This window comes from Parus major, chromosome 24 (genome assembly GCF_001522545.3).
Source record: "Parus major isolate Abel chromosome 24, Parus_major1.1, whole genome shotgun sequence".
NCBI classification, from domain to species: Eukaryota; Metazoa; Chordata; class Aves; order Passeriformes; family Paridae; genus Parus; species Parus major.
In genome coordinates, this window is record NC_031792.1 from 2810056 (window position 1) to 2835213 (window position 25158).

Genomic DNA, 25158 nt, shown 5'->3' on the forward strand with positions numbered 1-25158 from the left:
GAAGGAGCTGACAGGAAGCTGAATCAAAACCTGGTGTCAGTTCCAGGGTGGATTTCTGGGGCTGGATTTCACCAGGAACCTGCAGAAATACAAGCAGAGGCTCCCCAGCCCAGCTGGAGCACCTCCAGCTCAGGGAATGCCACTCCTGCCATGCTCCTAAGCCATGGAGCATTCCTGGCTCCAGGGCAGGTGTCCAAGCCCTGGATCCCTCCCCTAAAAATCCTCTCCTGATTTTCTCTCATCTCCTCCCTTACTGATTAGAAGCAAATAAACAAAAAGAGAGGGAGGAGGGGGGGGGGAATCAGATTACTGAAATAACCAGAATAGTGAAATTTATCTGCCTTTTAAGAGTTTAACCAGATTTGATTATCTGAATAAGGGTATTTGGATACGGTTCAAATTCCAGGGTACACAATTCCATTCTGCTTATCACGAATCCCATTTGCCACTGCATATGGTTATTCTAATTACCAGGGTGCTATTGTGTGCTCCTCACCAGGCTGGGAGAGGAGGGGACACACAAATAAATTCCCTTTTCATCCCTCACTGAGGACCACGAGGCATCCTTGTGTGCAGGAGACCTTACAGGTGCTCTCAGGCAGCAACAGGAGAGAGAAATCGCCACGAAATTTTGAGAGAGAAAAAGAAGATTTACCAAATATTAATTTTTTTTTAAAAAAAAAGGGAAAAAAAGAGGAGATTTGGGGAAGCTTTGCTTCCTCAGAGAACTTCTGCTGCTTTCAGCTCTAACTGTGGCCAAAGGAAACAAGCACAGCTAAAGCTCCCCAAATGAAGATGCAGCCACACGGGAGGGTTGTTTTTTTACCTCTAAAGCAGCCACTCTGCCCATTTCCAGAGAAAGGAGCTGCATTCATTAAGGAGCTGATTTTTGGAGAGGATATCAGAACATTTTGGGGTAATTCCCAGGTCTGAGGTGCTCTGGTTTGATTCCAGCAGTGCTTTCCATGCCTTTAAGTCCCCCAGCAGCTCTCTGTGCATCAGTGAGAGATGAAGGGAGCTCTGTGCACTCTGGATGGCACCTGGATCAAAACTGCTGCACAAATCCACAATGTGAGGGGAAAATAGTAGTGGTAATAATAATAATAATAATAATAATAATAATAATAATAATAATAATAATAATAATAATAAATACATAATAAATAGATAAAATTATTATTGTTATTATTGTTATTATTATTATTGTTATTGTTATTCTTATTATTATTTAATAAATCCTTGTAAGAAATGCACAGATGGGAGCTGCACAGACTCCAATTATTCCCCTCCATCCTAAAAGGAAGACACATTTTCAAGGTTCTTCACATCATTTTGTCAGGCTCCAGTTTCCCTCGAGAACTTAATGAAGTGCAGTGGAACACAAGCAGCAGCAAAGAAATACAAATTCAGGCTGGAAACACAATGCAGTGCTTCTCAAAAGGCTGGAAAACAAAGTGGCAGGGGCAGAATATGGGAGGCTGCAGCTAAAAAAGAGCAGGGGGGCAACAAGAGACAAGCTGGAATGCATTTTAATACTCAATAAGAGCAGGCTTCACTTGGTTTATTTATTAAATATAATATATATATATATATATAATATATATATATATATATAATTAAATAGAATTTATTGTTGTGTTTATTTATTTGAATGGGTTTATTTATTCAGGGAAGCTGTGCTGGTGGTGCTGCCCTCCCTGACATCCTCCCTGCAGAAGTCAAGAGCCTGCAAGAGGCTTCCTTGAACCCACAAATCTGAGACAAAACTCATCCCCAAACTCACCCCAGAGAACCAGGAGCAATCAGCACCCACTCTCAGCCTCAGAAATAACTCCCAGCTCCTCCTCCCAGCAGCACAGGGCCTGCAGCTCACCCCACTTGTGTTGCCACTTCTCTGAAGTTTCCTTTCTAAGCATCCAGCTGTGTTTAGCCCAAGCTTCTCGCCAAAAGGACGTAAAAAAAAATAATAAATCTGATATTGATTAGCAGGTCTCAATGTATTCAGAGAGAAACTGCACTGGAATATTTTACAGAGAAGAAAAAAAAAATATATATAAAAATAACTGTTTCTTCTTTCCTCTTTCAAGTATTGATTTCCTAATCAAAAAAAAAAATCAAACCAAATGGTGGTAGCTCATTTTGGGACAAGGCTGACCCAATTCCCCTGCCAGGGGTCTTTTGGCACTCTCTGAAGAGCCAAAACATCCAGGACAAATCCCAGGCTTTTCTCAGCCCATTCTACCACAAATGGCTTTACAGAGGAGAGATCACCCTACAGAAATGTGGATTTTATTGGGTTTTACCAGCTCATTTCTCCTTGGAGCTCAGACCAAACGAGCCCACACTTCCCTTGGAGAATCCAACCTGATAAACATTCACAACATTTAAAAAACCAACCCCAAACCAGCCCAGATTATTCACAGATCTCCTGGGAAAACCAATTTTTTACTGTCACAATCTCCTGCTTCCATGGTGAGCCCCTGCTCATCCCATCATGGATGGAGCAACGTCCACCCTCAAAACCCCCAAGGAGAACTCGACTCCAGCTCCCTGTCCTGGCTAAAATCCCACCACAGAATGGTCCAGCAGCAAAAGTTCTGCTGGAAACGACTTTATCCCTTGATTTTCCCATCCAAACTTTTGGGGAATATTGAGGATCAGTTTTATACCCAACTTTCCATCACACAGGACACCAAAATGCAGATTTTTTCCCTTTTTTTTAAACCTAGCTTCAGCTCACAGGGAGAAAGAAGAGTGGTTGGACTTCTCTGACTCCATTTTAATATAATAAATAGAAAAACTTCTATAATAAATAGAGAACACATAGAAAACCCTGGAAATTCAGCAAAGAGGGGAAAAAAATAAAAAAACTTTTTTGGCCTACAGCAGCATGTGTCAAAGCAGCCAAGTTCAAACCCAGAGAAATTTAAAAGTGGAAATGCAGAGCAAATCGTTGGTGGAATTAACACTGAAAGCTGCTGGAAAGAAATAGTCAGACTTTATTTTGAGTTTACAGCCTAATTATTTTCATATAGAATCTGTACATTGGGGTTTTCAAAAATGACTTCTTCAAAAATAATTGTTCCACTCTCCCAACTTTAAAGGTTTCTATTCCACAGCAGGCTTTGCACTGCCTGCTTCCATGGTTTTTCCCTGCCCTACCACTTCTTTTGGACTTTCCAGCACGATTATTTTCTCATAAAAACTATTTGAAAAGACACAAATACCACGAAATTGGGAGGAAAGGGGTTCTATAATAAACTGATTTTTGAGAGAGGAGCTGGAAAGCCAAGCCCCTCCCGTGTCAGAGAAGGGATTCCAAGTTCCTGGATATGAAGGAGGAGAAGTGATTGTTCCTCTCACAAATTGCTGGGCTAAGCAAGGAAAAGAATAGCTCTGTGTTATTTTATAAATGAAATGATTTCATCTGCTTCAGAATTAAGACAAGAACGCTCCCCTATCACCTCCCCATCACCAGAGCAGGGCAGGACATGGGTGGGATTTCATTTCTTCAGCCAGATAAACTCCCCCCATCCCCTTTTCCTCAGCACCAACCAAGCCAACAACCCTTTTGCACCAGGGGATTCCAGCAGGGCCCGGAGCTGAAAGCTGAGCTGATAATTGCAGGGTGAGATTTGCAGCTCCACTTTTATGTTCCTCTAAATAAATAAATAATAATAATAATAAAAAATAAAAATAAAAGAGGGAGGAGAGGGGGGAAAAAAAAGGGAGGAAAGAGAGAAGAATATTTGGAGGTGAAGTGCAGCAGCACCCCAGTGTGCACTTGCCAGCCAGCCACAGACCTATAGATACAAGCTTGTGTGGAATATGAGCACAAGTTCGGATCTACGGGTTTGTGGCAGCAGGCAGGGATTTCTGCTCTCACTGCAAGGCTTTGGGGGTCACTTTTGGGGGGTGTGGAAAGAGGAAAAGCCTTTCTGCAAATGGAATTTCCCGAGTTTTAGCCAGGAGCCTTCGTTCTCTCAGCACCTTAAAGCACCTCCTTGGAGGGTGGGGGGCAGAGTTGTTGATTTTGTTATGACCTAAAGCCACAGATTCCTGCAATCCCACGGGAGCCTTAAGAAAATCAGCAAAATAAAATAAAGTTTTGAACCAGCCAAAAATCAAGCTGATCTGTGTTTCTTCCTCACAAGCGCTTTGCTGGACAGAATTTCTGGTGATTGCACAGCACTGAGGGTAACATGAATTAACAGCATTGGAGGTATATCACTAAAACAGGGCAAGAAATTATCCAACAGCAAAATTTTTGGGATGTAAACAGAATTCCAACACACAGCCATCCCCCCACCCTGCAAAGAGCTGTTTCCATTCTGGCAGCCTGGCTGAAGCAGGCAGGAGAAACAACTGCGGGAGAGTTGTTTTAACTTTCAGAGAAGTCATTACTGGGCTGGGGTTCCACTTTAATTCTATTTTTAAAGGCAAAAACCAAAGCCCCTGTCACTCTGCTAACCAAGCTGGAAATTCCCCCTAACCCTGCATCTCCTCCACACAGACAAATATAAAATTTCTTGGGGATTTTTCTAATAAAGCTTGAAAAGCAAAGTTTTGCCACCGCAAGCGGGAGGCGTCCCCTCCTTCCCCTGAGGTTTCCAAGTTTCCTTTCCTGCATCAGGGATATTTCCCATTTTATTGGTGGGGAATCAGGCTGGAGAGGAGCCTGGCTGTGAGCCCCACATGGAGCTGCTGGAGAAAATCCCCGAGATCAACTCTTGCTCAAAGTGTCACCAATTTTTCACCTCTCTTCCTTCAGGAGACAAACCATATTAATGCAAGTTAATATTATCCTCTGTAAAATCAAACTGGCACCACTTGGAAAAGAATTTTGCTATTTGGATGCTGTTAGAAAATTCTCCTTTTTTTATACATATATATATATTTATTTTTATTTGGTGCAGGTTCTTAAAATAAATCACTTCAACCTTTCCAGCCTGGTAAATATGCAATTATAAAACACAATTTTCCTTTATTTGGAATCACTGGGTGGCAAGAATCTCCTGTTATATATGTTAAACTTTCACCATCTGCCCAAAGGTTATCTAAATCCATCCTCCAAGTTTAGATTCCTACTCACCTCAAAAGCGTCCAGCTTTTCCCCAAAGTTTTCAGCAGCCAAAAAATTCGTGCTGCAGCATCTTTGAAAATCCGGGTTGGCTTTGCTGTTGGAATTCTGGGGTGGAGAAAACTCTGTCCCTGCAGTGGTCAAGGCTGGAGCGGGGCAGGGAGCAGAGGGATTGTGCCCTCCTTGGGAACAGAGCTGCAAATGGAACACAACAAATGTTACCCGGCCAAAAATAACCCCAGGCCTCCACTACAAAGCTCATTTATTGCAGGGAACCTGAGGTTAAAACCCAGGTTGTCCAACAGGGCCTAAAGGTAAAATATTGGGGGGCAGCTGTTGCTGGGTGCAGCAGGGTTTCTTCCCGTGGCAGGGAATTTTCCCCTCAGTCTCACTGTGTTATGCAAAGCTGCAAAATCAGGCAGAATGTTTTCTTTATGGCCAGTATGTTCATTTTAACCCTGATATTCTTTACATTCAGTTCTGTGGATGAAGTGAGCTAATTTCAATGGCTCTGGCAGAGATACACTTGATTTTTTCGTATGAGATGATCTCACTGAAATACCCAGGGTAGGGGGGGAGGTTACATTTTCCTCACTTTATCTATTCCCAAAACTTTTATTTATTTTTTTTTTCTCTTTGCCATTAACTCCCTAATCTCCTTTCCCTGGGTTAAACCCTTGAAGGACACCGAGCTGTAAAATTCGGGTGGTTTTTGCACGGGACACGAGTCCCCAGCTCTGCCCGGAGGGAACACCCAGAGCCAAACCTGAGCCAGACCTTCGAGGAGCCCGGCACATGCTCCAGGAAATCTGGGATTTGTTGGGATAAAGCCACCCTGTTTTCCCTGCCTAAAGGAGGGCTGATCCCTGCTGCACCTCCCACTCCCCACCTGATTGGCTTTTCCAGCACAAAAGGGAAGAGGGAGAGTTGGGATCCATGGCCAGAGGTGGGGGGGAAAAAAGGGGAGAAAAAAGGTGGAAAGCAGCAAGAGCTATCCCAGGAAAAGGGATATCCCAAATAAATCCCCACTATAAATCTGATTGTGCCTCTGTGCATTGCTGAGAGCCCTGGAGGAACGGGGCACAGGGATAGCATTCCATGGAATGGATGGAAATTACAAATATCCAGGAGCCAACCTGCTCCTTTCGGGAAACAAACTCATGGACAAGCTTTAAGACAGCAAATTGAGAAATGCAGCAGCAAACCAACAGTTTTGTTTGTTGAAAAATGCAGATTTTAAAGTTTTTTTATTATTTTATTTTTTTTTTAATGAGCTCTGCTTTTTAAACAGGAATTTCACTTGTATCCAATATATTCAGGGGGATTGAAAGAGATGGATTTTTGCAAGATGTGGGGTTGGAAACGTTTTCCCCCTATTGCTGGATCCCACAGCTCTTGTGAAAACCTGATGAACATACACACAGTGGCAGAAAATCCATCAGAGGCAAACAAATCAATTGGCATCAGCCTGTATTTGCCTCAGACTCTAAGATTAAAAATAAAAAGTTTCAACCTGTGCATTAAGGTATTTATATTTAGGTTTTTGATATCCTTGTACTGAGCACACTCATTTTTAATTTTACAATATCAGTGATCACAGGATCAACAAGGCTTTGGTACGTGGCACAGCCGAAAATACAGAATATTTTTGTCAGCAACAACCTAACAGAAAACTGATATTTTAGAGATTTATAGCCAAAGGAATATAGAGGGAAATATGGAGAAATAAAATCTCTGAGGACCTAACATTGGGGTTTGGTCTGTGGGTGGTTTTCTTGCAAACCACAAAGCAGAAATGCCCTGTCCAGGAAAATCGATCACTACGGAATGCATTGTGTGCCTGAGCAAAAAGCTGTTTGCAGCCATTTCGTCCCGAAATTCAGGCAAATAAGAAACACAACTGTGAAATAATTCCCATTCTTTTCCCCACAGTTTTAACCCCAATGTAATTAGGCCTATAAATATATATATATATATAATATATACACACAAACATGCACTCTTATCCTAGCTTTAAAGAGAAACTCTAAGGATTTTTGTGCTGGACATGATTTTAAGGAATTAGAAGGGAAAGCAGAAGGAAAAGGCAGATACTGAGAATCCAAATTACCTCAGCAGCAGCAGCATTCTGCAGGATTTCCTATGGAACGTGCGCTGCCATATTGCTAGGCCCAACTCCTCTGGAACGTTTTCTGGAAGACAAAATATTTATGGATATTTTCATGGCATATTTTCAAGGAATGGATGCTGTTTTCCTACACCCAGAGGCTACAGCTTTAGGAGCAAAAGGAACAGCCAAGCTCCTACGAGATAAATTACTCCCCCCTCCCAATATCCTCATTTTAAATCGGATTTTTTTGGACGATTATTCCCCGTGTTCCACCTTGGATCGACCCACTCGCGGCTCTGCCCCCCAGGCGAGGAGTTCAACCCGTGGAAATAAAACATTCCTTGTAGCACAACCACTCCACAAGTTTGCCATTCCCACCAAACCCATCCAGGAAAAGAAAGAATCGGGGAGGCAAACGCCTTCCCTGGCAGTCAGTAACGCGCACCAACTCCTGAAAGTGATTAATCCTCATCTCCAGAGCCTTAAACCCAAAGTCCAGCTGGAGAAAGCAGAATGGAAGAGGAGCATCGTTACCTGCTCTGGAGGAGGTTCACCAAGCAAGCTTTTTTTAAGCTTGTTGACTCTTTTAACACTGATACAAGGAATAATTATTTCTCTGTGCCGACGCGATTGTTAAAAGAGGAGAAGCCCCGGATTGTGGTGGCTCCGTGGATGCTATTCTTTTTGCACCACAGCAGGATTCTTGGCTGCCAGTCCAAGCTGCTTTCACTTGCCAAGTTTTAAGATGCCGGTTTTGCCTTTCATTTTATTGTTCCTTTCGCAACGTTAAAGAGCGACTTAAAAAAAAAAACAAAACAAAAAAAAAAAACCCCCCATGCACAGCTGCTATCGGGGAGGGGGGGAATTATTTGAATTTTGCACAAGAATGGAGATGAGGAAGGAGAGAGCTGTGATGTAACCACAACGACACCCACAGAAATATTCCCAATATTGGGGGGGACGGTCCGGCTCCCGATCCTGGCGTTTCCCCACCGCCAGGAAAGCGGGGAAGAGGAAAACCTAAAAGCAGCCAGACCCACGAGCAAGCACGGCAGAGCTGATGCTTCTCCCCCCTCCCAGCACCACCACCTCGATTTTTAATCCACTCCAGGCTGTTCCTCCCCAGCGAGGGTTTCATCCAGGGGGTGCAGGCGTGGAGAGGTTGGGGAGCAGCTCCTGACAAAAGGATTCCCTCCCGCCCACCCTTCCTCCGTGACAGGATTCACCCATTCCCAAACATCCCGGCCTTTCTTGGATGCGATGCCACCGGGAAGAAGCTCCATGGAAAAACCTCCTGTCCCAGCTCCCTGCGGGGTCCTCCTCCAAACACATCCCTTCAGCGTAAGCCACTGAATTCCATTTTAACCATTTTTTTTAATAATTTGCCAATAGATAGATTTTATTTTTCTTCTGTTTTCCTTATAAATTTTTTTTTAAAAAAATTTATTTATATTTTCAAAATTTTTATTTTTTTTTAACCATTATTATTTTTTCAATCCCCAGCTTCACCACCGAGGAGTTGATTTATTTCATTTTCCTTGACGTAGCTACAAAACTGCCGGGACTGGTGCCAAAGCTCGAGCGCATTTAAAATGAACAAGCAGCAACAACAACAAAAAAATTAAAAAAAAAAAATAAAAAAATTGTTTGTGATCCTTCTCGGGCCGGAATATTAAAAGCATGATGGGGGTTATGCTCTGTGTACACTACAAAGTGCAGCACAATGGAACTCTGAGCAACCACTTGGTGCTGCAGATGTTGGAGGGACACAAACTCCAGATGTGGGCAGGGAAAATCCCCGCTCGGTTCCTTGGCTTCCCCGCGCAGCCGGACACAAAACCCCGCTGGACACAGCTCCTTTTCCCACTGCAGAGGTGCTCGATTATCCCAAAAACGGGAGCTGTTCCCAGCCCACAACATCCGAGGTGCAAACAGCAGCTGCTGGGTGTGCAGAGCTTCTCACAAGCAGAGGAAGCCACCCCCCAATTTCATATTTGAAGGGAAAACCCAGCCCGACTCCGAAGTTTCCACCGAGTCTCGGAGAAAAGCAGCGTGAATTAATAAAAGGGGGAAAGAAAAACAGAAGCTTTGTTCTAAAGTGGAAGCAGAAGATGTGAAATTTCAAAATCAGATGGCTCGGGCTGTGATTTCTTTCATTTAAATGAATTGATCTGTTGCTAAACTGCTGCTCTGGTGCCAAGAAAACTTTTAACTCCTTCGGCTCAATGCCTGCAGCGTTTTGCTGTTCCCTCTCTCCTCCCAGCCAGGCAGAGATTAAATCAGAGGGGAGAAGGGAAAAAGGGAGTGGGGAAGAAAAAAATCGGATAAAAAGGATGGGGGGGATGAAAACCCACATGCAGAGCACAAAGGAGCCCCGGTGCTTCGGGAGAACTTCTGGACAAACACGGAGGTTCTGGCTCCTGCAGCGTTCCTGAGCCTTGGAGAGGAGGCAGAAAGGCCTTGGAGCTCCAGAACTCCGGGGTGAAACCACCAGGAGCAGGACCAGCAGCAAGGAAAACCCCAAAATCCCTGAAATCCCTGATCTGACTCGTGGCAAAGGTTCACTTACCGAGAATGCCAAAGCACTTCCAACAGAACCCCCTTCCCTACACGTGTGAAAAAGAAAGACAAAAAAAAATGCTCTCAAAACCAGCCCCTCCCCCCCCAAAAAATAGCTGTTTTGGTAAAATTTGGGTGAAAGTCCCTACTGCTTTTCCGTTTGGTTTTGGGGTTGTTTTTCCAGCTTAAAAAAAAATAAATAATAATAATAAAAAAATGGAATTAAAAAAAATTTGAAGAGAGACGCGTTGTAATTAGAGGTAATTCCAGGGGAAAAATATTTATGTGTTGAACAAAAAAAAACAAACACAAAAACACCAAAAACCCAAAACAAGGGAAAAAAAAACCACCAAAGAAAGAGAAAATAAAAAGATATTTCTATATCTTTATATCTCCCACTTTCTGCTGCAGTTTCCCCCTAAACTGCTGCTGCTTTCTCCAATCTGCTGCCTGCTTAACAACGGAATGACAGGCAACATCTGTTTGTATAGAAGCCAAGATCAAGCCTTCAAAATGTTTTTTGGCTCTGTTTCTTTTTTTTTTTCCCCCTTTTCAACCCCCTCCCCTGGGAAGAAAAAAAAAAAATAGAAGCAAAAGAAAAAGTAAAAGCGCCCAGGAAGATTTTGAAACAACTCAAGTGAGGCTGCAACTCTTTTCTCCTTGAGTTATTTCAAGGTACAGGACTTGGAGGAGAACTCTGCTTTTCTCCACCCTCCTCCCCTGCTCTCCCCACCCTTCAGCCTGTCGCTTGCCCCATGCTATTAATAAAGTATCACACAAACTGGGGGGGGAAAAAAAAATATAATCCAACGTACCTTGATCCCTAAAAGGCCACTCCCTCCTATGGGAGGGAGGGGGTTCTTCAGGAGGCAACTAAAAAAAATTGCACAGGGAGGGGAAAATGGGATTCAGGGACAGGCTTGCCCCAGTCCTCTCACCCTGGTGGGTTTTTTGTTTGTATTTTTTTTCCTCCTCTCCTCCATTTTATAGACAGTTAAATATATTTGCAAAATCAAAGGGGTTGTGATAAAATTTAAAAAAAATTATAAAATAAAGAAATGTGGGTGATTAAAGTAAGTTAAAAAAGAAAAATAAAATAAAAAAAAATAATAATCAGCCCAGCTCCAAATGCAATTCCAGTGAGTAACAATGTCAGGCTACTGCCAATTCTGTGGCAAATCGGGAGAAAGCACAATAATTCCACATGCTGAGATGTGAACAACTGGACAGGAACCAACTCTCGGGAAGTCACAATGAAAACTGTCCCAGAGCCCCCACCCCCAGCCCCTCTGCCGTCCTTTTCGGAGGGTACAGGGGGGATTCTCTCCAGGGAGAGGGAAAAAAAGATTAAAAAAAAAATGGAGCCACTAATTTAACAAAAGGAAAAGGCAAAACAACACCGAGACCATCGATGGAAGAGGTTTAAAAACTCAGGGAATGTTTTATTCGCTGGAGATTTGGGACAAGGCTGCTGCATGCACATGTATGAAAAAAAATAAAACGGGGAAAAAAAAATGAAAATAATCAGACAAGTTGCTAAGGAGACTTGTGTAAACTGGGAATCCAGGCACATTTCTGGCCTTTCCCCCCATATTCCATCTCGTATTCCGATCACGCACCACTGCGGCACGATTGCACCAATGCACTGCATTAATCTTGGCCTTAAACGGGGCTGCCTGGCAGAGCAGAGCCTGTGTATGGATCATCTTTCAAACTTAACAAGTTAAAGGCAGCCAGGGTGGCGGTGGGTGGGGAGGGCTGGGGGGGCGGGGACCTCGCTGCTGAATATAAAATATAGGAGCCCAGCTTAGTAAGGGAATTTTAAAGAGGAAGTGTTATCCGGGCTGATACAGAACGCTGCGAGGCTCTCGCTGCGTCTCTCCCTCTCTCTCTCTCCCACTTCTCCTGACAAAATCCTCGTTCCCTGGCAGATGTCTGACTCCCTGCCAGATCTAACAATGTCTGACCCACTCAGACACTGGGCTTGGCTCTCCCAGCACGCTGGGGTCATCTGTCCCTAAGGAACACCCTCTCCTTCCTCCCCCTTCGGTGCCTGTGCCCAAAGCAGGCACTTGGATGTAATATTTTCACCTTCCACTTTTAGGAAGGGGCAGATGGAATCAAAGCCTGAGCTATTTGTATGTGGTGCCTGCTGGCCTTGTCTGGGACAGGATTAAACTTGGTGGGGTTTTCTGGGTTTTTTTGTTGCTCCTTGGTTTGGGTGCAGGAAATCCATCTCTCTTTAATCCTTCCCTCTCTTCCCAATCCCAACTCCTCTCCTGCTGAGGGACAGCTCAGTGGGAGCGTTCAGCACCTGCTTCTCCTGCTCCCTCTGTGCCCTGCTTTGGGGGAGATGAGGATTTCCATCCTCACACGAAAATCCAGGAATCTGCAAAACCAACAGCAGCACACACGGGAAAAAACAATTTCATGGGCTGTGCCTTGGAGCCTCATCCCACTGTCAGCTCCAAGGAAAAGTCTTCCCATGGCAGGGACCGGAATGAGGTGGGTTTTAAAGTCCCATCAAACCCGAGACCTTTCTGGGATTCTCTGAGTGAGGGGTGGTCCTGAGGGCAGCACATTCCAAAACAGGAACCCAAAGCTCCCTAAGGAGCGTTATCCTTGCTTTCTACCCGGGACAAAAGCCCAGGAGAGAGAATTCCCTGTGCACAGCCTCAGGGGGTTCCCTGTGGATGTCACCCCAGCCAGGAGAAGCATTCCATGAGGGGATCCACGTTTGACTCACCTGACTGCTTGTCTTGGTTTGGGAGAAACCACCTAAAGGAAAAATACCAAACCAACAAGTTAAAACTGTTTGTTTGAGATTTGCCTTTTGCCCTAATGGTTAAGGAAAAAGCAGAAATCATCACAAAACATGATTTCTGAGTGCTTCTGTGAGTTAAAGCACACAAAAGAAACATTCCCCTTTCCTCAGCTTGCTCAGTTCCTTTGTACAGGTTGGTGTTTCTGTCCCAAACCCAAAATGTGGGGTTGAGGCACCTCCCTTGAGGTCCACACACTTAGAAACAGCTGGAATGAGTTTTAAGGGGTTGTTGAAGAAGGTTTTCCCTTCCACAGCTCCTCATGTCCATGAAAAACCAGTTATTTTAACTTAAAATCAGTGAAATTGGTACCTAAGCAGGCTCTGAGCTGGGCTGGGGCTGCCCACACCCCTCTGTCCCCTGGAGGAGCTGCCTGCAGACCTTCAACCAGCCCAGGTGAGCAGGGAAAACATTCCTTGCCTTTGCCTCTAGCCAGCCACCTGCAGCTCTCCTTTGAAAGCCTCACCCTGCAAAGCAGAAACCTCCAGCTCTGCTGGGGCTGGCTCAGCCCTTCTGAGCCCTCAAAAAGCACCGAGCCCTGAGCAGCCCCAAAAAGGAGCCCAGGGCAAAGCTCCCCACTGCAGGGAGCTTGAAAGGCACCACCATGGAGAGAAAGCTGAGAAACAGCAAGAAAATTCACTTTGAGCTGACAGAGAGGAGGTTTAGTTGGGAAATTGGGCAGGAATTGTTCCCTGTGAGGGTGGTGAGGCCCTGGCACAGGGTGCCCAGAGCAGCTGGGGCTGCCCCTGGATCCCTGGAAGTGCCCAAGGCCAGGCTGGATGGGGCTGGGAGCAGTGGGAGGTGTCAGGATGGAACTGGATGAGCTTTAATGTCCTTCCCAAACCATTCCACGATTCTCTGACAAAAAGCAGAAGAGGCTAAAAGATGCTAAACCCCCCTGCAGGTGCAGCACCAGGTGCTTTTCACACCTTCCCACTTTCGGGCCCTGAGGTTTTCAGAGGAATTTCTGCTGCTGAGGTTGACTGAGTGGGGCTACATTTCTGTTTTGGTTGCCAATTGGAAGCCACTATTTTTATCCACAAGTCCCCCAAAGCATCTGTTTCCCTGGAGCAATTTAAGATTTCCTTTTATAAGACCTACTTAGAGGTGTATCATTATTTTTAAACGTTACTCCATGCAGCCACACTCCCGTTTTATCATCATTACAAGTGTCATTATCCGTGCATTTGAACTGGGTAATTTAAAGGAGAGATAAAATCCTTGCAGGGGGGCTGAGAGTTGCTTCCCCTCCAGCAAATATTTTGGGATGATACCTGCCACTTGGAACAAGCTGGTGCATCCCAATGAAAGGAAAAGAAATTCCAAGTTTTCTAGGAAAAAAATCAACAACTGGAAGCATCCATGGAGTAGAGAAATCCCCAGAAAAAAAAGGAGAAAACCCCACTTAAGTGTTCCTGTAATGTGATATAAATGGGGTTCAGGACATTTAATTTAGGGAGCTTTTTCTCTTCTACAGCTTCCCTCATGGATCCACCTTGCTGCTGCTGATGGCCATGGGGGTTTTTATTGCCTCATCACCAAGAAAATGAGATTTTCTCCAATCTCTTCTTTCCAGCAGGCAAAATACACCTTTTTTTTTTTTGTTATAGGTACCACATTTTGGGCAAAGAAGCACAAGATCCAAACTCTGGGTTCAACCTGAGGCAGAGCAGGAGCAATGCCTGAAACTGTAAATACTCAGATGAGCCATGAAACACCACCAGGATATGCAGAATTCCCATTCCTGACAAGCAACAGCCCAAATTTGACCTAAGACTGCTGATATTTGGAATAAAAGCTGACTCATTGTCCCAGAGCAGGTTAAATGCATCAAGAGGTGAAGAGAATCACGTGTTATGAATGGTTTGGATTAAATTTTTCACACCTGTCAAGGCTTTCTAGCAAGAAATTTTGACCTCTATATGCCCTGTTCTGGAAATTCCACAGAGAAAATAAAATTTACCTTCTTCCAGCTTGAAGTTAAAGCTGTGACAAAGAAACCAAAGGCAAATTTTAACACCAAAACAGGGCAGCTGATCCTGTAAACTCTTCTAGACACACAAACCTTCAAGTACAAAGTAATTTAGCAGAAAATAGATGTTGACACACCTAAAGAAAGCATCCAGAAATTGTCTTTCCTTCTTCCCTTCCCTCCTGATGTGTCAGGGACCAGGAGGACAAACCTTCATCAATCAGATTGTGACTCTGGCAAAGAACTTCTTCAATTAAGTGGATTTCAATGACCAGAACTTACTAAATACAGCTTTGGAGGTACAAAATTAACTCTTATTGGTGCTGATCATTTCAGCATTGCTCCTGGATGCTCATTCCTTGGGAATCTAACCAAAGCCAGGGAAAAATGTACCCTGCCTTCATTTCCTGGCCTTGCCACCCCTCACTCACCGATCCTGGCTGTTCCTCACTGTCACTGAGGGAAGGATTAATTCACATCCTTTAAACTTTCAGAGATTTCTGTCCTTCATTTCCAGCTTTAAGCTGTTTCCACCTCGCAGGCACACGGGCATGGAACAAAATTTTAACCCTAAATGTAAGGGTTTCAGAAAATTACCTGGATTGTCAGTTCAATTCCCTGGTGAAAGGGTGACAGGAGGAGGATGGGAGCAAGGGGAGCAGCAGAGATTTCCAGGAGCTGACAGAGGAAGTGAACAACAGAGCCTGGAATTTGTCTCACATCTCTTGGTTCCAGTCCAAATGCTTAAACCACAACATCATCCTTCAGGCCTGGGACACCAAAAAACCTTTAACCCTCCTGCTGGAACCTCCTGAAGCATTTTCCATCATTTTTACAGCAGAGGTGGTCTCCAGGCTGGGGCAGGCTCCTGATCTGGCTGCTCAGGGTTGGAGGAACCCAGCCCAGTTTGGGATCTCAGCCCATGCTGGGTTTAATTTCAGATTTGGGCATTTCATGACAGAGTTCTCCATGTATTTCTGCCTCAGCTGGGCTAGGGCAGTTTGCTGGGAGCTGAAAATGGGGAGGGAGAACTTTCCAGCTGCAGTTTCTCACTGGGTGAGCGTCCCCTGCCATTCCCTTCCAACTGGGGAAAATATTCAGGAAAACTAGATAGTAGTGAGAATAATTTAAAAATAATCTTTAAGCACAGACAAATTTTGATGGGGAGGAAAGAGGGAGGTCTTCCACTGTCCAGAACATTGTTTTAGTAGGCATAAAAACACTGCCAGCCCAGTGCCCTTCAACACAGACCCAGTCAAAGAATTAAGTTCAATATATGTTGATTTATCACAGCAAGAGTGAAGGCTGGGGGGGAAAGAAGGAGGAGGAAGAGAATGTCCATTTTCTCAAGCTAGGTCACATCAGTCTGTGGCTGTGCTGCCAGGGACACCTCCACGATTCCCCAAGGTTTGGAGCACGTCAGCAGCAATTTTGGGAATGTTAGAGCTGACAGCAGCCAGTGAATGAATGGAGGGGGCTCCATATAGCCCAGTCACCAAAGATGGATCACCAACCTTGGGGATGATTCACTCACAACCAAAAGCCAGAAAAACTCATCTCCTGGGCTGCTGGACACAGCCAGAGCAGAGCCCATGGTTCCTTCCCACCATCCTGGCTACAAAACCCATCTGTGGTGAGCAGGAATGGGCTGGACCAGGCTGGGGAAGCGTTTCACACGCTGCTGGCAAACCTCCTGCAGGTACCCTGAGGTGCCTCTGGGCAGATCTAAGAGCAGCACGACTGAATTGAAAACATAGAAGCTGGGATCAGCCCTCTCAGCTGAAAATGAAGTTTTTTTCTCTTTCCTTGCTCTTGTGGGATTGTCCCTTAGAGGCCCTAAAGGCTGAACATGTAGAAGTTGGTTCTGTTTGTCAGAGCAGCATCCACTGCTGCAAACAGGGAGAGGGAGAAGTGCTCCAGCCCTGCTTTAGATTAGGAAGAGACAGGAGAAATAAAAAGAGCATCTGACACCAAAATAAAACTGTTTTGGTCACTGCCATCTCTCTTATTCTAAATGAAGCAATTGTGGGCTCCGTTTGTTTTGCATTCTTAATTAGCAGACGGAACAGATGGCAAAGGCGTCACTTAAAGCCACACGTCCGACAAAATAACCCAGGCTGCCAGTGCTGGTTTTCTCTGGGAACAAGGAATACTTTCCCCTCTTCTTCCCATTGAAAAGCATCCTGAAGAGAGGAGCCAGCAAATGTCTGCGTGGAGCAGGGGATTCACCGCAGAAAGGAATCCATTGTGTCGGGAGCGTGCCGAGGGAGGGAGGGCAGGGCGGCAGCAAATGGGTTGCAGAGGGAACAGAAAATAGGGATGGAAACGAGCAGAGAGCTGCCAGGAACACAACGAGGGGCTCAAAGAAACATTGAGTCCCTCCTGCCCTCAGTTCTGAGCTTCAGGCAGAGGCTGGAAGGTCTGGGTTACAGCTGAAGGACGGCTGGATGGGAGATGTTCTCCATGAAGGTGTTGTCCCATACCTGACTCATCCTCTCCACACCTGGAAAAGTCCCTGAGAAACTCCTCAGAGCACAGCTCCCCATCCCTGGAAGTCCTCAGGGCCGTGTTGGGCCAGGCTTGGAGCAGCCTGGGAGAGTGGAAGGTGTCAGGGTAGAACTGGGTGAGCTTTAAGGTCCCTTCCCACCCAAACCATTCCGAGATTCTCTAAAACAAGCAAAGCACAAAGCTTCAGGCACCACCCACTGCATGAGGATTGTTCAGAGCTACAACCAGGACACAGTATTTTCCCAAAAATCATAAACCACGTGTGGTACTCACATCCTATTTCCTCTGCCTCAAGCACAGGGAAGGAATGGGATAAAAAAACCCAAAAGAAACCACGTGGAACTTGCTGAAAACAGGTCTTGGTCTCTGGGTAGTGCTGTACTTGTGACCCAGAACACAGGGATGTGACATCTCAGAGGAAGAACTTCCCTGAGGAATCTCTCCTGGCAGCTCTAAGTCCCTTTATTCAGTCCTCCACCTCCTACAAAGCAATTTAATCCCTGTGAGCATCCCCTGCTTCTTGGAAAGGAGAAGGAGCCACAGACACTGATGGAGTTTTGTTCCTTTCACAGCCTGGTGAGGTGCTCTGACAGCCCTGCTGATGGGCTACAAGAGGATTTTGGCATGGCATTCCCCCAGCACCACGGATAAGCTGTTCCCAGCATGGATGAGTGAGCAGGATCAGGGCACGGCCTGATGGGCCAAATAATAAACATCAGGAGCCTCACCTCGCTCCTGCTGCAACGTGCCAGCAATCCCCAGCTCCCTCAGCCACTGTGGGCTCCAAAGCTCCTCTCTGGTGCCATGAAAATGCCAATGATGGTGAGTCCTGCCCAGCTCCTGCAGCCAGGGCTCCATGCTCCCAGCGTGGGGTGTGCTCTGCCCCTCTGATGTTGTAAAGAGATCAGCAGTGATGCTCAGGACCTGCTCAGCTGAGCCTCAGCCATGGAGCAGAGCCTGGAGAAAGAGCTTGGGTCTCCAGGGAGCAGCACAGGCTGAGGGGAAAAGGAGAGGGGCCTTGGGAAGAGCACAGAGCTGGAGGAGGAGAGGTAAATCCCTAGGGAAGGAGGGACAGGCAGGACCCAGAGCTGCTGTTTCCACCTCTCCCTCCTGGTCAAAGACCCCTCTGAAAAGCTGAAACCTCTCTGGGCTGGAACACACTGACTAAACCCCATCAAATGTGTGGGACATCATCTTCCTCCACCGGCTGGTTCCAAACTTTTTGGACACTTTGCTCCTCGTTCCTCTCTGTTTTCACTTCATTCCTGGCTTTGTTTTCACTTCTCTCTGCAGCTCCCTGGCCTTACACGAGCTGAGGGCTCTGTGTGCCAAGCATCCCTGAGCCTTGCCCCTGCCTCAGATGACATTTGTTACCTCCACTGGCTTTAATCTCCCTGCTTTTCCCAGCTGCTCCATAACCCAGGAGAAACACCCCCATCATGCCAAGGCACCAGGACACCGAGCCCATGGCCACAGCTTAATGCCCTCCAAATTTAGAGCTGGACATTGCTCCACTGGCACAACATTTCAACATCCAGCAGCTGCTCTAAATTCGGAAACTGCTCCACAAATGCTCTTTTCCCTCAGCTGGGAATTCCCTTTGGATGTGGAGGAGAGAGAATTGCTATCAGTGCACTGCCCTCATCTTTTCTGGGGGTCATAAGGTCCATAAACACCTCACAGGGGCTGCCCCTCCTGCAGGTAAAATTCACACCCTGAGAAATCTGCCTCAGCCATCTCAGCTCGCTCCACAACACGGTTCAGGATTCCTTACACAGAAATTTGGGGATCTGAGGTGCCCAAAGTGTCAGACTCAATTCCAGCCCTGTGCATAAAACACAGTGATCATGGCAAAACACACAGAAAGTCCTAGGAAAAAAATCCATCTCTGCACCAGAGCAGTGGGTAAAGACCAAGGAAATAGAGAAGGATGTGCTGCCCATCCAGTTTTAAACACCCAGCTGCCAGCTGCTTCCACGTGTCCTGACTCACACGGCTCCTGCTGAAGTTGTGGGGAAAGAAAGATGGAATTTTCACATTTTCAGTGGGAAAAAAAATAAATGGATTCAGTGCAGTGAAAATTGCTCACTGATGTGCTGCCTTTGGCACTCACCTGGCAAAGGGGAAACCTGGGCTCTGCTCCTTGTTCCTGCATTAAAGAATCAGCAATTAAAATGCACAATGAGCCCTCAAAGCTATAATCTCATTAAAAATAAGGACTGAAATTAAGCAATTCTCCAGTCCAAGTCTTCCTAGGGCCACTGGAGGAAGCAGGAAGGGGAATACCTGCAGTAAGACTCTGCCTCTGTCAATACTTGGTTATTCATGCAAAGCAGGCAGCATTAATGCAGGCTGGAGTTGAGCACACATTCCTGCAGGCTGGATGGGGTTCAGATTTCCTGGAGGAAGGGAGGGAACCAGAGCAGCCTGTCCCACATCTGAGGTGACCACATGGAATGCTGAGACAGGCCAGGGAAAGGAGCTGCTCCTGCTGCCTCCCACTCCTCCCTCATCCTGCCAAACCCAGCCCTGAGAGCTCTGAATTTCCATAAAATCCCAGAATGGCTGGGCTTGCAAGGGAGCTCAAAGCTCCTCTAATTCCATGCCATGGGCAGGGACACCTTCCACCATCCCAGGCTGCTCCAAGCCCCGATATCCAACCTGGTCTTGGACATTTCCAGGGATCCAGGGGCAGCCACAGCTTCTCTGGGAAATCCACTCCATCCATTCACCACCCTCACGGGGAAGAATTTCTTCCTAACATCCCAACTAAACCCACTGTCAGTTTGAAGCCATTCCCCCTTGCCTTATCACTGTCCTATTTCACTTTGGGAAGGCTCAAGGCAAAGATTTTATGTATGAAGGAAAAAAAGATGGTGTGAGGGGAAAAGATTCCCTTTTGGGGCAGATTTTTGTCTCTGAACTTCCCAATTCTCCCACTGATCCCTCTTCCTCCTCCCTCTCCTTAAAACACCTCCAGGAACAGATTAACCCCACTGAAGTCAAGGGAAGTTTTAAGACTTCTGAAAATTGGGGAGCTTCTAATTTAGGCTGAGTTCAGCAGATTAACAGGGGGCAATATATCCATGCCCAGGGCTTAATCAAGGCCAAAAAAAAAGGCATTTGCAGCTGGATTTGAGCAGGACAAAGCTGGGATGGTAATTCCAGGAGCACACACGGCTCACAGGCCACAGGACCATGGCATCTCCATGGTGTGACTCACTGAATATTTAACTTGGGGACATCTCTTAGACCTGTGCCACCTCTCTTAGGACATCCAGGAGTGAGGAAGGAGGGACAGAGCTGGATCTCAGTGCTCACACAGAACATAAAATCTTCGCCTTGTGCCTTCCCAAATGGAAACAGGACAGCCCTGGCTCAAGGGAGAACAGCTTCACACTGAGAGTGGGTTTCTATCAGATATTAGGAATAAACTCTTCCCTCAGAGTTTCAAACCCCCCCAAAGTGAAGCCCTTTACAAAGGGATTGCCTGGGTGGTTCACCTTTGTGCACAGAGCTCCTGGAATTCTCCAGCTTTTCCTGCTGAGTGGTGTCCTCCTGTTTCTTCCTGCTGGGAATTTTCCCTGGGATGTGCAGCACCTCTCCCGTGCACGGCATTAATTCCTGCCCACAGGCAGGGCTCTCACAAGTGCCATGAAATATGCACTTACCTCACTCCTCATCATGATCTCAGGAGAATGAGGTAACCAAACTCACCCACCAATAAATTCATCATCACTCTCCAACTCGAGTTTCCCCCCTTTTTTTATCATTATTAAATTAAACTTATTCACATCCCTGCTCCTGCGTTAATGCATTTATGGCAATTTGAATAACGATCCCTTTGCTCTGAATTCCATCTTGAATTCCAAATATCCCACTCTGACTTGAGAGGAGATATCTGCCTCCTCTTCCCAGCTCTAAAATAAAGGGGATGTGCACCAGTACCAAACTCCTGGAAACTTCCACATTGGAAGTGCCCCACGTTTGTTTTTCCCACAACTTTTCCAAGCTCAGACATGAAGACTGAGCTTAGGAATAGCTGAGCCATTCCCACAGCCTCTGGAAAATCAAGCTTTTATTGATTTTTGCATCTCTGAGGATGCTGAAAAGCCTCAGAACTCCGTATTTCCAGTGATTTTGACAATGAGTCTCTGATATTGCTGGGGGCTTGAAGAATATAGATATAAAAGTACCCTGATCTCAATATTAAGACATATTTTCTGATAACAAGTTGAAGGTTCCTTTGCCCTTCTTTCCTCCTGTTCCTCTAAATTCCTTCCCAATTTTCTCAGGAGGGCAGAACTCGAATCCCTTCAAATGTACCCATGCAGCAACAAATAAAATAAAAATTAATAAGTGACTCAGATAAAGGCTTTCCATCTCAAGGCAGAGGAAAGTATTAGCTAATTAATCATCAAGTTGGCATTAACTTATCTTTTGGCACCCCCAAGAAAATGTAAATCTGAAACGAGTTGGGGGTGGTGGTGTGTGGAAACAAAGGAATAAGAAGCCAACAATAGTTTTGGAAATGGATGACAAAATCCAAATGTTCTGCCTGACTGCTGCTAAATTAAGCTCTGTGTTATCAGTGCAAAGATTAGGGAAAGAGAGATTTTCCTCTGAACCTTAAGTCACACTTTGGAGCTGCACAGGACACGGCAGCAGGAGCGGAGACAAGAGGATTCACTCACCCTGAAAATGAGTGGAAATAAAAGAGGATCTGCTCAGTTCTTGGTTTGCCCCAAACACGGTTCTGTGGAGGAAAAGAGGAAAGAAGGGAGTTAATTTTTTGTGTAGGAGATGAAGAAGTGATGGCCACCCTCCCTCCCATCCCAGGCTCCATCCAACCCACCTTTGCCTTCAGCCCTTTCTGCCCTTTTTGCCCAAACTGGCTTTTTTCCCCCCCACTTTTAAGTGGGAAGGGCTCCAGTGCGATCCTGCCTTGAGCCAAACGCTGTTCTGGGAATTATTTCAGTGCTAAAACAATGAGGAAAATTTGTTCTCCCACCTTCCATCACAGGCTCCCAGCTGCTGACCAAAGATTGAACATCATCAGATGGAATTGTGTTTTCTCTAATTGATTTTTTTTTTTTTTGCTTCCTTTGAGCAAAACTTCCCCTTTTCAGGGTGAGGTCAGCTCCATGAACACAGCACAGCCCTCGATGGATGCACCAATTAATGCTTTGTCAAATTCTGCTCGAATTAAAACCATCCCAGCTGGCACTTTTACCCCAAACCCAGACGAGAAGCAGCGAGGGAAATGATTCCACACGTTCCTTCCTAAACTCCAATTAATAAATATTCAGCTCAGCTCCAGTGGCAAAACGTTTTGCAACCACCTGTGGGTGTTTAATGGGATCAAAGGAGCTGCATTCCTTCCTGCCCAGGCACAGATCCCTTCCCTGCCTGCTGCAGGAGGCAGCGGGATGGTTGAGCACGTTGCTCCTCCAAAAAGCCATTTTATTCCCAAAGAACTGGGAATAAGGGAAGGTAGAAAGGTTCCCTCAAAGTATTTTTGCCTTTAATTCAATATATCCTAACCAACATTGGCCTCCAACAACCTCCCAGGAGTCATCCAAGTCTGTACACCAGAAGGAGTGAAGGCACCTGGCACAGGGCAGCTCCAGGAAATCATAATATTCCACAAATCCTGCTTCAGTACCCCCAAAAATCAATATATTCCTAATCAATGAGCCTGCTCAGGCACAGCAGAGAGCCCACAGAGCCTCTGCAACCCATCCAAATCCAAACTTATTCCTTCCTAACACTCTCTTCCCTTCTGTTCTCTTTCTGCCCCAAAATGACACGAAATCCAACAATTCACCATGTTCTGATCAAATGCACAAAAAGTCACCAGGGCCTGCCTTTAGCTGCATCAAAGTCCAGCAGGGGCTGCATTTTCTCCCCCGACTCATCCAGTCCCAAAGAGTTACAAACACGTCAAAGGGAGGTAAAAGGCTTTTGGATTCCTACAGAAAGAGAAGATGCAGCTTTAGGTGTTGCAGGATTATTTTTTTTCCCGCTAAATCCCTCATCCATTAATTTCAAGAATGAAGTCAAGATTTTTTTTTTCCCCTTTTTTCCCTTCTTTCCTTTTTTTTCCTTTTTTTTTTTTTTTTTTTTTTTTTTTTTTTTTTTTTTTTTTTTTTTTTTTTTTTGTGAACGTGGCTGGTTATTTGACGAGTGAAGCATTAGATTTGCGAGTTGTTCTTGCAAGCCAAAACACGCTCCCTTTTCATTCATAACACTGAGCTGCTCGGCGTTAAACAGCCGATTATCATGAATGAAGTGGGTGTAACTTCCTTGAAATCCTCCAAAGACCTGTCAAAGCACAGCTACCGCAGCTCGCTTTTCTCCTTCAAGCACACACATCATCGCTTTAATTGTTCCCCGATCCCCCCAATGCTCAAAGCCAGGCTTGGGTTGGGATTTTTTTTTGGGGGGATGGATGGAGAAGAAGGGGAAGGGTGGGGAATGGTGCCCCGGGATAAGAGAGGGAAAGTGGGGCTGTGTCTCCACCGTCCAATTTGGATTTTTGTGTGGGGATCTAAATTAAGCTTCGTCCGTTTAAAAGTGTGGCAGACAAAACCTTACTAATCAAAGCCCCGGCCTGTTTTGCATGGATAATCAAGAGCCTCTGGCTCTCCTATGAGGAAACGTTTAACCCTAAAGAGAAGAGGACTCGTGGTTAAAGGAAAATTTAAATTTGGCTCCAGGTCTGTCATTCTCCACCTCCTTCCCAAGATTTTTTTTGCCCCAGCGTTGCCATTTTGCTGCTGTTTGCAAACTGGGATGGTCTTTGAGCCGAGAGGCTGAAAAACCGCTCTGATAAACACACATTCCATCGAGGAACTGGTTTAATCACAGATCTTTCCAAGGATGACCATTATCCCAAAGAAAGACCTGCAGCATCTCAGCCATTCCTCTTCTCCCACTTCAGGATACCGATCTTGGCCAGCAGTAAATTGTGATCTCACTGCTGACCCACCAAATATTTCATCCTCTTGCCTAAACACTTTTACAGCCTGGAAAGCTACAAAAAAACCACTAAAACAACCCCAAACCCACAAGGATTAACACACTTAACAAGGTTTAGTCTCAGGAAACACTGGGGAAAGTGAAACCAGGGAAAAATATTAAAATTTTCATATTTCAGCTCAGATTCTAGGCTAAATCTCATTATCTCGCCCACAACCAAAACATCAACAACAAATCTTGATGGTGCTTTCACGACAACAGCTTTTGCACATCCCTTAACAGCTCTAACATTAACAAAGGCTGATGTTTGGGGGGAAAAAAACATAAATATTTGTCCAGCATTTTGGAAAACTCCAAACTCTCAATGCATTCATCCCAGTCCGGAGACAGCAGCGCTTCCCACCTGCTCCCGATTTTTATCACAAAGGGGTGATGCCCACCTGGGAGCATCCACTGGACACTGGATCCCACTCAAAATTCCAGTGAAAAAACCGGATCCTCCAACTCCATCTTATAAAAATGCACAGCTCTCCCTTATCAGCAGACGGAAATCACAAATCCCGAGGGATTTCCCTGCTCCCATGGAAGCCAGAGGGAATTTTGACACAGCAAGAGCTGGCTGACACACGAGCAGATCTGACAGGTTGCATTTCCATTCTGCTGACTCTGCTGGGCACGAGGATTCACTCCTGTTTATCTTTGGCTGATATTCAGCTCTGGTTCCAGCTGCATCTGTGGCTGCATTGCTGTGAAATGCATTGCTGGGAATGCATTGCTGTGAAATGCATCGCTGTGAAATGCATTGCTCGCTCTGACTCACCCTGCAAAGGACACGTTTGTAAACTGACCCACCAGTGACAAAATCCTCTCTTTCTTCACTTGGAGGAGGCGAGATGAGGCATAGGTTCCTCGTCTGATTCATTTCCTGGGGAAATTTTTACTCCCTGCATCCTTTTTTCAGTCCTTATTCAGGCAGCGAGTAGTGAAGTGATTAATACAAAATCCATGCTTGACACAGAGTAGAAGGATTCATTCAAATTCTTTTAAAATCAGTGCTTAATTAATTGCTTAGAAAAACAACCCATTGCCAAAAATGTGGGGGGTTGGTTTTGCTTTTTTTTTTTTT

The 25158-nt window shown here is 45.5% G+C and overlaps 1 long non-coding RNA gene across 4 annotated transcripts in view; it reads right to left on the reverse strand.

The window, feature by feature from the left end:
* LOC107214406 overlaps positions 1-25158 on the reverse strand; it is a 131500-nt gene that overhangs the window by 19484 nt on the left and 86858 nt on the right. For 3 of the 4 annotated variants that reach the window (XR_001524936.3, XR_001524935.3, XR_001524932.3), the window contains exons 8-11: positions 21746-21807; positions 12496-12527; positions 7191-7272; positions 5093-5275 (exon numbers count right to left, since the gene is read on the reverse strand). This is a non-coding gene — a long non-coding RNA (uncharacterized LOC107214406). The remainder of the gene's footprint in view (positions 1-5092; positions 5276-7190; positions 7273-12495; positions 12528-21745; positions 21808-25158) is intronic. The other variant, XR_001524933.3, reaches the window with a different exon arrangement.